The 13,014-nt window shown below is 45.6% G+C and overlaps 1 protein-coding gene across 3 annotated transcripts in view; it reads left to right on the top strand.

The window, feature by feature from the left end:
- Positions 1-7,594: 7,594 nt before the first annotated feature.
- JCAD (junctional cadherin 5 associated) overlaps positions 7,595-13,014 on the top strand; it is a 60,547-nt gene continuing 55,127 nt past the window's right edge. For 2 of the 3 annotated variants that reach the window (XM_069006555.1, XM_069006557.1), the window contains exon 1: positions 7,595-7,796. The gene's annotated coding sequence lies outside the window, so the exon portion shown is untranslated. The remainder of the gene's footprint in view (positions 7,797-13,014) is intronic. The other variant, XM_069006558.1, reaches the window with a different exon arrangement.

Raw genomic sequence — 13,014 nt, 5'->3', positions numbered from 1 at the left:
ACCAGTGTGAATTATGAGTGCTCAGATTAAGACTTGTGGCCTTCTGTGAGTTTTCTGACTTGCTGCAGGCAGGTGAAAAGAGCAGACCATGACACAGGGCTGACCCTGATTCCATCAGCAGCTCTTCATGGTGAACTCCCTGGCAGATAATGCCGGTACTTCCCCAGCACAGCCTCAGAGCAGGGTTTGGCCCAACAAGTGCCAAATGCCCTGGCTTTAGAAGAACCTCCTGGCACCTACAGCTTTCTACAATGCACTCAAGATTTCAAAAATACTGCCCTTCCAGGCCTGCAAGTTGTGTCTTTGAAGGATGGAGCTGGCCAGCCTCTGCATTATTCTCCTTAATTTTACCTTGCTGTCTTGTAATTTTTGTTGGGAATGGTTACTGTGAGCTTTTTGGTCTTAGTGCAAATCTGAATCTGATTGTCAGAACCTTGCCAAAATTTTTCTCCATCACCTCTAAACACTTGTGCACTGCCAATCAGTGCACATCCACAGTGTGAGGCTTGACTTTCTAGACTGCAAACAGGAAGGAATGACTTTCGGTCTCCTAGGGGCTGTGCATAATTTGAGTACAATGACCTTTGCACCTTAGGCTGTAAGTTTCCACAGCTCAAAGGAGTAGCTCCAGCACCTGAGAAATCCTATGCTAAACACGAGTTTTAGAAAAAAAATCAAGAATTGCTGTGGCTGGAAAGTTCTGTTTGCTCTCCCCTTAAGTGCAATTTCTCTCTACTTCCTGGGAGCTCTTGGTGTTTTGCTCCTTCTGACGCTTATCCTACAGAAATCATGCCCTTCCTTACTCATCTTCATTATTAAAAACCCAAAGAGGATTTACACTGCCTTTTGCAAAAAAAAAAAGTGCCTTCTAATCCTCCAAGTGTACACAGCAGAAATAGGTCCCAAACACTCAGGATCTTACAAGAGAAAACAGATTAAACTGCATCAAAGAGGAATCTAACATGATGTTTTATTTCCCTTTCCAGTGTCCTTCCTCTGTGCAAGTTTATTTTTTAAGATCAATTCCTGTTGCCAACAGTGTGTATTTGTGTAACGGGGCAGGCAGATGTGTGCCAGAAGTTTGTGCTCTGCCATGAAAGGCAGGTTGGGACAACCTTACATGAGGGAGATCCTGCCACCTGCCTTCATGGTCGGAACAGAAAAGCCAGACAAAGGGCTCCAAGGAAAGATGGTTTATTTCAGTATGCAGAAGGGAATGGAGACAGAGAGATGTGGGGATAAAATTTCCTACGACCTTGGGGCTGCCAAGTGTGGGCAGGTTTTCAGAAGAGCTGAGCTTCCATTAGTAAGTAAAATAATGGGCTAATTTATCCAAAGAACTCTGAACAAGGGGAAATGAGATCTTCTGGGGATCTTGCCTCATATAGTTACTATAACGACTTGGCCTTAGTGCTGAGTGTATGAAAATCCATCAAAGGTGATTTGCCAAAAGTGGTGCAGGGAGTCTGCAATACATCTGGGGATCAAATTCTCATGTCTGAAACAAAGTACATTATTCAGGCCTCTTACTTGTTTGGAAAAAGCAAGATTTAGCTTTGGCTTAGCTGTCTTGCTTTAGAACAAGAAAAAGAAGGAGCTCAAAGCAGATCTTGCAGCTCCTTTGTGGCCTTTTGATGTTTCTTGGGGAGAGCTCTGGGACCAGGTTGGATGGGGCTCTGAGCAACCTGGTCTAGTGATAGGTGTCACTGCCCACAGCAAGAGGGTTGGGACTAGATGATTTTTAAGGCCCCTTCCAACCCAAACCAATCTGTGGTTCTATGATTCTTTCTAAGAGGAGATGTTGTCAGGGCTGATATGACTGTAATGAGGTAGAGACAGCCCCACATGACCCCACCCACCCTGGACAGTGCAGAGGGCTTCAGGGCTCAGTACAGTTTCAGACCTTCTATGCACATTTCATAATTTTTGAGCAAATTCCTTGGGGCTGCTAGGTGAGATGAAGGCTTGGAGAATGCCTGTGAGCGGGTCAGTGAAGCATCTTACCTCAAGTCTTGTAATATCATGCAACTTTTCTTGTGGAAATCAAAGGCAAAGCTTGAGCACTGCTCTGCAAACAGTGCAAGGGGTAAGCATTGGGGTGGTGCCACACTTTCTGCCTTTTTATTCAGTTATATCTCTGGCTCAGCATTTCCTTCAGACAGGCTTTCACACTGCATCCTGGACAGCCACTTGGCTAGTTGTGACAGAAGTAATTGCTGGTAAGTAGCTGAAGGCAAGGCACACAAACAGAGGATTTCTTAGGGACGCAGGCTGCAGTTCTGGGTACACTAAAAAGAGACTTTTTCCCCTCCCTGCCACATGACCACATCCTGCCTTGCTGAAATCGTCAAGAGCTGTCACATGAAAATGGCCAAGGAGCCACTGAGGCCATGGGACAGGACTCCAATTCCTGTCAGATCTGCCCTTTGCTTTCGTTAGCAGCAGTTACTCTTTTTCCCAGAGCAGCAGCCATCAGGCCAGACCCGCTGCCTTCCAGGTGGCTGTTTTGCAATTTGCTTTCATGGCATAGAGTGAAAAACCAAGATGACCACCAGACATTGGTTGTGTGACGGCACCTTCCACTAACATGTCTCATTTTGCAGTCAGTGGTACAGAGGTCCCTGGGCTCCTGCAATCAGGGGTGTGAGAGAAACAAGAAAACCACTGTTATTACCTAACAAGAACTGTCATGCCTTTGTCTGAATACCAATATTTTCTTAAGTTTAGGAAAGAGCTCTGCTGTTTTCCTCATTTGCCTCTGTTTTCTGGACCTCTGATACAAAACCCTATGTTCCTTTCCTCTCATCCTATGTTTTCTCCATTTTCTCCACAGTGTGCCCTGACACCTCCATCTGAACAAGGACCTCTGTAATTTTCTTCTGTCTTATTGAATGCACCAGTTAAACCAGGGACTTCATCCTGACATTTTGCAGCTGGACCCCAGTGTGGGGTTCTCCATGGGCTTTAAGGGCACAGCTGCTTCACCACGGTCTGCACCACAGGCTGCAGGAGAATCTGCTCCAGTACCTGCAGCACCTCCTCCCCCTCCTTCTTCACTGCCCTTGGTGTCTGCAGAGTTGTTCTTCTCATATACTCTCTCACTCCTCACTCCTCTGCTGTTATTCCAGGCAGTTTTTCCCCTTCTTAAATAATGTTACCCCTTGCCCCTGATGGGTTTGCCCATGGTCAGTGGCAGGTCAGTCTTGGAGTCATTTAATCCTTTGCTCCTCTGCAGAGCCCTGCAGTTCCCTGTGACCCAGCACCACAGGGTGAGCAAAGCCTGCATCATTACAGGTAGTTTATGATATACTTCAGGGTTTGTCCAATACTCACATACTAACACTGGGAAATTCTTCTTGATGGGTTGGGTGCAACTTCCTCATGCTAGGGGTAAGATCTGCTGGGTTTGGAAAGGGGGAGCAATACCTACATAGGGTAAATGGCTACCAGAGCCCCTCCAGTGCCAGCCAACAGGGCCTGGAACCCCCAAACAGAGCACCCACCTTTTTTCTCTTGGGTTTGTAACAGAGGTGCACACAGTTCATTTAAGAGGAAGCTCTTTGGTGGAATTGCTAGATTAATCTGCAATTAGCTGTAAATTTGTTCAATTTTAGCTTGTCACGTCATTTGGTGTTTTATGTTCACTGATGGTAATAACTGGTGTAATTTTAGAAATAAACAGGACAGAAGCAAGCATTGCAATCTAGAAAGAAAATAATTCAGATGCATGAACTTAAATTCACTTTTCCCCCATTTTTTCTTTTTTTTTTTTTTAATTTTGACAACTATCAAAGTTGTGTGTCTTATTGTGCTAATATTGTGAGGAGCTGGTTCAGGGCATCATTTCATGGAGTACTTTGACTAAAGAAAACATTTGTTTACTTTTACAACAGAAATAAGTAGAGATGTCAAAACTGTAGAGCAGAAGTGTGAAAATGTGGTCTGTTACCATTCCCAATGGACTCCTTTTCCCAAAAGCTTATGTTTTCTGGATCAAACATGAAGTTTTGTGTGAATCCTAATGGAAGATCTTTTAACAGTGTGGATTGGCAGTATCACTTCTAGAAGCAGTTCCTCAATTCAAAAGAAATGGAAACTTCTTGAAAACATGCAAAATAGATGAGCAGCTATTCAAGTTCCTTTAACATGTAATTTCCATAGACAATGTCTATTATGACTTCTTCATCCCATTATCTCAGGAGTGGCCATTGTAGGAATTCTTGATGCTGCGAAATTTTATTTCATTGTACAGTTCATTGTGCTTTGCATTTCCTTTCGTTTGTTGCTCAATTCATAGAAATGCTGACTGAAATGCAAAATTGAATCCCTAAATAGTTCTAGCACGGGCTGTGTTTTATTCTGCAGGCTTTAATGGGAGGCAGGTGAGCACCACAGCTTCCAGACCTCAGCCAGTGTGATTATAGTGCAGAAATATCCAGCATTGCACGAGGCTGCTGAAAGGGAATACTCCTCTCACAGGCCAGGAATGATTTGTTGCTGTTTACACTTGGGAAACAGCCATTCCAGCTCAGAACCATAACAAAGAGAGAAAGGGAACTGCGGAGTGCCTTTGTTTTGGAGGCAGCATGTTCATGGTTTGTACTGCAGCAGGATACATCAGGCAGGGAGCAGGTCTGAGCCACCTCAAAGCACAGGAGAAAAATAAAAAACTTCATCAACAGGCAGGTGTTTGCCTTCCAAATGCTGGATGCTGTGTCAGAGCCTAACTCTGGCAAAGGTTTCAGAATGAATTTCTTTTTTTTGCAAAATAATATGAACTTGAAGGAACTGGAGGTGAATTTGTGTTTAACTTGTTGGCTTGTCTAGGACAACGAAAGAAATGAACACTAAACCCATCCCTCTGTTAGTACTTTCGTCCACATCCCAAAGAAACAGGAGTTATGTGGAATGCTGAAATGTCTTGCCTTGACATTTCAGAAATAAAACTTTACATTTCCTCTATGTTTGTTTTTAAAGTGCTGTTTCTTTGTAAATTGAGCACAGGCTGACCTAAGAGATAAGCTAGAAAAACCAAACCATGCAGTAGGATCAAAAGCTTTCACTTAATTCAAAATTATTTTTGCTTTCCCTCCTACTTTATTGTTTTTAGTTTCTCTGGAAAAATGGACTCTTTTCAGGTCAACCTGTGGAGCAAAGTCTGCTGGCTTCTCTTCCTCCTGCTGCTTTCTATTGAACCTGCTAAGTGAAAATGAAAAATATATCCATCTGCAGCACAGAAACTTCCTTTGTACACACAAACCCCCCCATCCAGGTGCAACAGGGACCACAAGAGAAGTCCTTGCTGGCAGACTGCTGCGTTGGTGCAGCGGTCTGGTCCCTGGCATACCAGTATCTGCAAACAGAGACCTGGGCTCTTCCAGCTGGAGCTTCCTGTCCCTGCCCTGTGAGCATTTCTCATGCCTGCTTTCCTTGTGGGGTCCCATGCAAGGGTGAGGTAGAGCCTGTAGCTGGAAAATATCAGTGGAATTGATGTTATGACAATTACAGCCAAGGAAAGCCAGCTTGGGTGGAGTGAGCTGCTCGAGTGGTGGATGGAGAAGTTGGTTCATGATCCAGAAGTAAGCTGATGGGAGGTTTGGGGACATTTTGTGTCTAGCTCAGGTACACATCTCTGCCTGTGGCACAGATGCTTGGGATCTGTCCTGATTTCAGCTGGGATAGAGTTAATTTTCTTCCTAATTGAGGATACAGTGCGGTCTTTTGGATTTAGTATGAGAATAATGTTGATATCACACTGATGTTAGAGTAGTTGCTGAGCAGTGCTTGCACTAAGTCAAGGGCTTTTCAGTTTCTCCTGCACGAAAAGCTGGGAGGAGCCATAGCTGGGACAGCTGACCCGAACTAACCAAAGGGATGTTTCATATCATAGGATGTCATGCTCAGTATATAAACTGCACAGAGTTGGCTGGCAGGGGTCAATCCCAGCAGGTGGTAAGCAATTGTATTGTGCATTTTTCCTATTATTACTATTTTTTGAAAGAAAAATTTATTTCAATTATTAGACTGGCCTTACCCCAACACACAGATTTTGCCCTTTACTGATTCTTCTCCCCATCCCACTGGGGAGGCTGGGGCAAGGGAGCGAGTAGCTGCTTAGTATTTAATTGTTGGTTGGGGCTAAACCGCAACAGGTTACCAATTTTCCCCACAAAACCCCAAGCTCAGGGGAGCCAGGGTGAGCCATGCATCAGGGGAAGCTCAGAGAGCTCAGTCTAAGCTCTGGGAAGCAGGCTGGCATCTCTGGAGATGCCCCAGTCCACCTGGGGAAGCTGCAGGCTGGAGTGGGTGACAGGCTCTGAACCGCTGCAGGTTGTTAAGGACACCAGAGCCGTACATCAGAGCGAGCTCTCGCAGCCCTGCCTGGGTGAGCCACCAAGCTGAGTCCCCACGCTCCCGGCCAGCCCCCCACGAGCCGGGTGCTGGCTGTGATGCCCCTGCTCCTGCTGAGGGACAGGAGCCAGCCATGCTGCTGCTGGATGCTCTGCTGCCTTCCTCCTGCACAGCACGGGCCCCCATCCTCCAGGCCAGGCATTTTTCAGAAAGGATGATTACATCTGCAAAGCACCCGGCAGTGCTTTGGGATGAAGAGAGTTATGTAAGTGTAAGATAATGTTATTTATAGATCCAGGTTTTATCCAAAATGGAATTAAACTTGTGTTCCTGAAGCCTCTGCTGTCGAAGACAAATTGCAATTTGTCCAGTAGCTTCTAGTGCTCTGCATTCAAATTCTTTTTCTCAGTTCATCCCAAAGTTTAAGAATGTGTTTTATTTACAAATCATAGATCTCAGAAAGTGAGGAAATCTCTTTTCCATCAGCTGTGAGGTGACCATGGAAGCCTGGGCAGTGGCCATAGAAGCCTGGACCATAGTTGTTCTTTGCAACTGCATCAAATGTAATATCAAAGTACCATAAATCAGGAAGGGAAGGCAGAGTTTGAGTTGGGTTAAACAACAAAACCACAAACAATTGTCCTAGACACAATATTTTGCCTGCATTTAACACTCTGTAGCAATCCATGAGCTGCAGGAGGATATCCAGCTTACATCCCTGTTGGAGGTAGCACTAGTTCAGTGGGTTAATGTCTGTGCTCCCACAGAACTACAGACCCTGTGACCTTTTAAAATCATGCATTATTAACTTAGAGAGCTTTACTTGCTCTTTTGAAATATTAGATTCAAATCCCTCATATCTGTATCTTTTACAAGCCACGAAAATGCAAATTTGTGGGCTGCCTGCTGAAATCCATGCTAACAGGTGTTAGGAATACTGTTTTATGAGGTACAGCACCTTGCATAGGTTAGCTTGTAGAGTTCATCTGCTCCCCCTCACTTGTCATAGTATCTAGCATGAAATTCCACACATGCCTTTTATTTAGGAAAGAACACAAAAGTATGTTATCTTATTCCTCTGGAATTTTCCACAGTTATTTAGCATGTTAGTTTAAGCATAATTGGTTAGTGGGCTCTTGAAATCTATATCTTAGCTGTATTTATTTACATCAGGCTAAAAGTAGTTCATTTCAGTTGAGGTAAATGTGAAGCATTAGATTGCAAACGTACCTAATCCATCTCTCCTCCCCCATGACTAGAAATCCTGTGGTTAAAATAACACAGCCTCTATTCAGAGCACAAACTTAGAGCTGCGAGCAGGAGCAGGCTTGGGATTTAAGCAACTCTCAGCAGATGAGTCTGTTCCAGGGTTTTTCTCGGGTTTGTTTTTCATCCTACTTTTGATCCATGAGAGGAAGCCAGGCTCTCTCCTCTGGGCAAGCAAGGTAAAGATTTTCTGCATTCTGTATAAGGTTGCATGTGCTTGTAAAGGAGCTTATAGACATGATTGCAAAACGGCTGTTGCAAACGCAATTGTAAAAATGTTGCTGTTATAGAGCAAGAAGTGTTTGGCAAATGGCTTCACAATCTTTAAATGTTAATCTGGTCTTCTGGCTATTTCCACACGACAGTAAAATGATGAAATGATAAATCTTGCACAGAGAAGCAAGGAGCAGTGGTTCTCCATCACACATGAGAGAAGCTGAGCATGTAGGAAATAGCAAACCCAGGTACTACTGTGATCTAGCCAGACTAAAGCAAAACTGGCGTTTTGCTAACTGTCAGGTATAGTCCCTCCTGGGTTTGTCCAGCTGCTCTAACCCCATTTGGGAGGCTGAGGCTGTGTTGGAGGATGGCACTGACTGTTTACAGAGTATATGCTAATGCTGCTCCAGCGTGACTCTCACAGTAACGGCGGAACCGTGCTTTCAGGAATGTTTGGATGCGGCGTGCCAGATAATTAACTGCCTTTATTTGCTCTTACTGCTTTCCAAGTCACAGGGCATGTAGAAAAGCATCATCTTTCCTTGAATCCTTATTTTATTTGAAATCCAGGAAACAAGCGTGATGTCTGTGCTAATGCCCGTGGAACTGTACTCCCAGTGCCAGAGTCTGTTAACTCTCCCAGCCCCGTGCTGTTTTTCACAGGGGATCCCGAGTACCACATCAGTCCTCCTGCACCACGGTGTTCAGACACAGAGGGTGGCACTGCTGGGGAGTATGGAAACACCGTTACTCACAGTTTTGCTTAATTTTAAAAATGCTGCCCCTCCCTGCCCTGAGGCATGGGACAGTGTGGTTGCGTTGTGGGGGCACTTACACCCCCCTCCATCGGGGTAGCACGAACAAATGCTGCTCCAGGTGCTACCTTTCCAGTGCTGGAGAAAGCCTTGTTTCCCACACAGAGATGCTCACTTTCCCTTTCCTCTGCTTTCCACTCCTTTTTCCCTTCCCTGATGGTTTCACATTGTCCTGTGTGCAGTCACTGTCCTGCCCTGGTCCCTGCTGTCCCACAGCCGTGTCACTCCCATGGCAGCATGCCCTCCACTCCCGCTCGACCAGAGGAAAGAGGAGGACCCTGCTTAGCACACCAGGTCCTCTTTCGACTGGAAAAGGTGCCCTTCTCCTTTGAGCCAACAGTGCTGCTTTGTCCTGGGAGAGAAATGCGGCTTTATCACTTGGGTGCCCGGCACAGGGAGGGACAAGCGGGGCTATAAGGAATACAAACACACGGCTCTTCCCGATTCTCCGAGCACACCGCGGCAGAGAGGCAGCTCGGAGGAGAGAGAATATGTGCAAAACAAAGAAATGCGGTCAGGCAGGAACTATAAAATTCCAATATAGAAAGCGGAGCTGATGTCATTTTAACATCCTAAGCAGTGCCAAGAATTCTAAGCTCCATATCAAGATTCAGTGCAAAACCCCCACAAACTCACAACTTGTTCTTGTGGAAAAATTAACTTTAATGGAAAATATGCATGGGAACATGCCAGAGGAGTGTGTTGCTTTATTTCTTTTATTAATTTCAAATACATTAGTTCAGAGAGCAATCCCATTTTAGCATCAGCTGCCTCTATCCAAGAAGCCGAAGCTCACACACACAGCTCGCAAATATTGGAGGCGAGGGAGCTGTGTTTTTCTGTGTGATCAGTTGTTGGATGGAAAGAGCTGTTCGAGTAGGAAGGGGTGTGGGAAGGCTCAGTGGGATGACTGAGTTAAGGCTTTTTTTCCTGGTGACATATCTGAATCGTGATCAGATGCACCTGAATGAAGCAGCATCATCAGCTATTATAACACAGAGTGCGTCAGAGGTGGGATCGCGTGCAGCTCCTGTGATAAAGGTTACTCATCTCTGTCCTGCTGTAGGGCCGCCTTCGGTGCTGCTTATAACTTTGTCAGACTTGAATACTTTAGACTGAGTTCTTCCAACTTGATTGTCTGCCTTGGGCTAAGTTCTTTTCTGGAAAATTTCAGCCAAAACTGTCCAGCCAGTTTTGTTCATTCCAAGAATGAGCATAGGGAAAAAGGAATTGTTGTCCAACTGGAAAAAAAAGAAAGGAAGAAACAGGAGGGGGGAACCTGGTGATCCTGTCTTTGGATTGTTCTTATCCCTCTGTGCTTTGGAGTTGAGATCTGAAATTTGGCAGCTTTCTGTTGAGAATGTGATTTTTTTTTTTTTTTAACTTTGTAAATCTCCTCCAATTTGGCTTAGTGATAGCCTTTGAAGGGAGAAAATAGCAACTTCTTAGGGACGTGCTAAGGCTGAGCAGTCAAAATCTCCTGAGATTCCTTCCCACATGAGTGAGCTCAGCCCGGCATCCCAGCAGCTCCCAGTGTTGACCCCAATGCTCCTGTGCAAACATCCAGTGCTACCAAGTTCCTGCAGATCCTTGTTCTTCCCCACAGCACAATAGGAACCCCGTCCTCTCTCTGCAGTCCAAGAGTCATCCCAGCTCGAGGAGCAGCATGAAGATGGGCTCTTCACGTAATGCTGCTCAGGGCAGAGTTGATGGCCAATGGAAAGGCAGGCAGGAAGCAACACTTTGATACTTTCCTGTCACAGCCTGGTGGCAGACAGGGACCCAGGGGATGCTGGGCTAAGCAATGGTCTGGTACTCGGATGCTAAAGCCTGGGGGTTGCATGGGATTGGGATGGGGAGTACACGGTACAAGTGAGGAGCCAGGGGGCTTGGGAGCAGGTCAGGAAGGTGTGGGTCAAGGTGTGAGCCATGGGGAGAGTCTGGGCATGCCAGACCCTGACATGAAACCTCAGCTACCCTACCCTTGGTCCCTTTTTGGGAATGTGAGGGCTACCTCTCAGAATTGGCTTCAGTCCCACTCTCTCTGCAGGGTCATCTGTGCCAGGTCTTGCTGAGGCTCTCCCCAGTCTGCAGCCAGTGGCTGTGGGGTGCCCCACTGTCTGCATGTGCAGTAAGACCCTGCTCCTGATGTCTGCTGCTGGGATGGGAGTTGGTGGGAGCTCTGCCTCGAGCATGTCCAGTGTGCCTGATGCTGAGCACTCCTGCACAGCCCCATGTCTGTTGGTCAGCTCCTGGGGACAGCTGGGATGAGTGACCAAGGCCCTGATAAACAGGTGCCTGGTGCAGTCAAGCTCTTGCTTACATGCCTGTCTCTGTTTCCATTTTATTCAAATGGCTAAAGAACCACCACCCTTGACAGAGGTACTAGAGCTCAGGGACACTTGTGAAGAACCCAGGTGCACTAGGGAGGTGTGTCATTGTAATTCCAAGTTTTGGGAAAGTCAGTAATTTTTCTTGAGGAGAACTCAGGAAGAAAATAAAGCCTAGGACTATGCTGAACTCTAAGGGAAAAAACCAAAATTCTCTATAACATCTCCAGTGAAAAAAGTCCATCCAGTACCGTGGGATAAAGCTGAGACCTCTGGCAAAATACTGTTTGTGTTCATCTAATTAACAATTGTACCAGAACACATAGCACAAAGGAGGCCTAATCCTGGCATCTCTTGCCTCATGGATTTTTCAGTTGTAACAGTATTTTTATAGCCTATTTTTGTACTCAATGCACGTGCAGCATTGGAGACAGATGGTGAAATCTCAGTGTTCATTGTGCCACTTGACGTGATTTCCACATCGAAAGGTAGGGAGCTGCAGTCTGCTTGTTCCCACTCCTGCTGGAGTGGCAGGGAAGGGTGGCTTACTTCACTTCTTTTATGACTATAGACTATGGAGCAACCTGGACAGCCCCTCCTTCCACAGAGACAGGCAGTGAAGCTTCATCATCTTCACCTGCTCCTGGCAGCCCCATGCACATACCAGGGCTCAGCTCCCAGTTTCTGCAGTGAGACTGGAGAAACAAAAACCAGAAGGACAGGAGCTGTGAGAAGAGTGTGAGAAGATCAGAGCTGCCTACAGACAGCTACTAGAGAGAGGAAGGAGTGCTAAGAAGCTGTGAGACAGTGTTGGCCAGTGCTGCAGGCAGTGCTTGATGAACACTAACAGCCTCACCTTAGTCAAAGATGTCACAATGAGGAGCTTTAAGCAGGGATTTGCAGGAGAACTGAAACAGAAAAGGAAAAGGAGTGGTGGATACTTATGGGCTTCTGCTCCTATGGACATTGCTAAAGTCTGATGCTGAGTGAGTATGGATGAGTGGAGTAGAGACTGACAGTTCAAGGACCAGAGATGCTTAATGGGGATGTCCTTGTGGAAGCTGTCACAAAATAAATAAAGCCAGGAGGATGTTGCTGTTACAGCTTTGATGAGATGATTACACGTAGGGAGCAGCATCATGAATGAAGCAGTCAGGTCTCTGCCTAAGGTTTCTTGCACAGATCTAAAAGAGCTGCTGCCTTCTCATCTGCCACCCCAGCTGGCCCAGCCAGCTCCTTGCACTGCTCACAGCCCAGGGAAAGAGTCAGATCACCTCATGAGTGCTAACCCAAAACGTTCACTGCTTGATGAATTGTTTGACCTACTTGAGGCTCAGACTTCACTCAGAGAATTCCATGCTCTTCCTACAGTGTTGGTCTGAATTAAACCAGTATGTACAACATGACTAGTTCAACAATCACCACACTGTGCCTTGGGACTTTGCCTCTGCTGGAAACTAAAGTACATGCAATTAATTCTGTGGTTCCTCAATGAACAAAATGGGGCTTTTGTGTAATACTATTACTCATTTGTTTCCAATTAGTCATGAATCATGAATTGTTTTGTCTCAGAAATTAATGCTCTTTTTTTCCAAATTATCAGTTTTTACCTACTTTGCAGACCCCCATGTTTCCATGGCTTGTGTGGGCCAGGTCTTCTGTCCTGATCCATGCTGGAATCTTGGGTTTCTGAATGTAATTGTACAGTAAGATTGAGGTCTCCAAATCCCATGGATTGAGAGAATCAAATTGATCCCAGACCTGAGAGAAGGTTGCTACTTTCCTACAACTGCACTTCAAATATAAATATGTCTTCATGTTATTCTGCTGTCCAGTGATGTGGATTAGGGTGAAACATCAAAAAATTTTGCTTATGAATGGGTGTACAGATTTTGTCTCCTATCAAGGCATAGGCCTGTCTAAGTACTCTTGTAGTGACCATCTTGGTAATCCAAACAGTGTTCTCCTACATAAATCAGGTCCTGCTTAATACAGGGGATCTGCCACATCTTCAGATGCATCCATGAAACACG

Source organism: Aphelocoma coerulescens, chromosome 2 (genome assembly GCF_041296385.1).
Source record: "Aphelocoma coerulescens isolate FSJ_1873_10779 chromosome 2, UR_Acoe_1.0, whole genome shotgun sequence".
Lineage (NCBI taxonomy): Eukaryota > Metazoa > Chordata > Aves > Passeriformes > Corvidae > Aphelocoma > Aphelocoma coerulescens.
The sequence above is the reverse complement of the archived record's forward strand: the minus strand, read 5'-3'. Positions and strand labels throughout refer to the sequence as shown.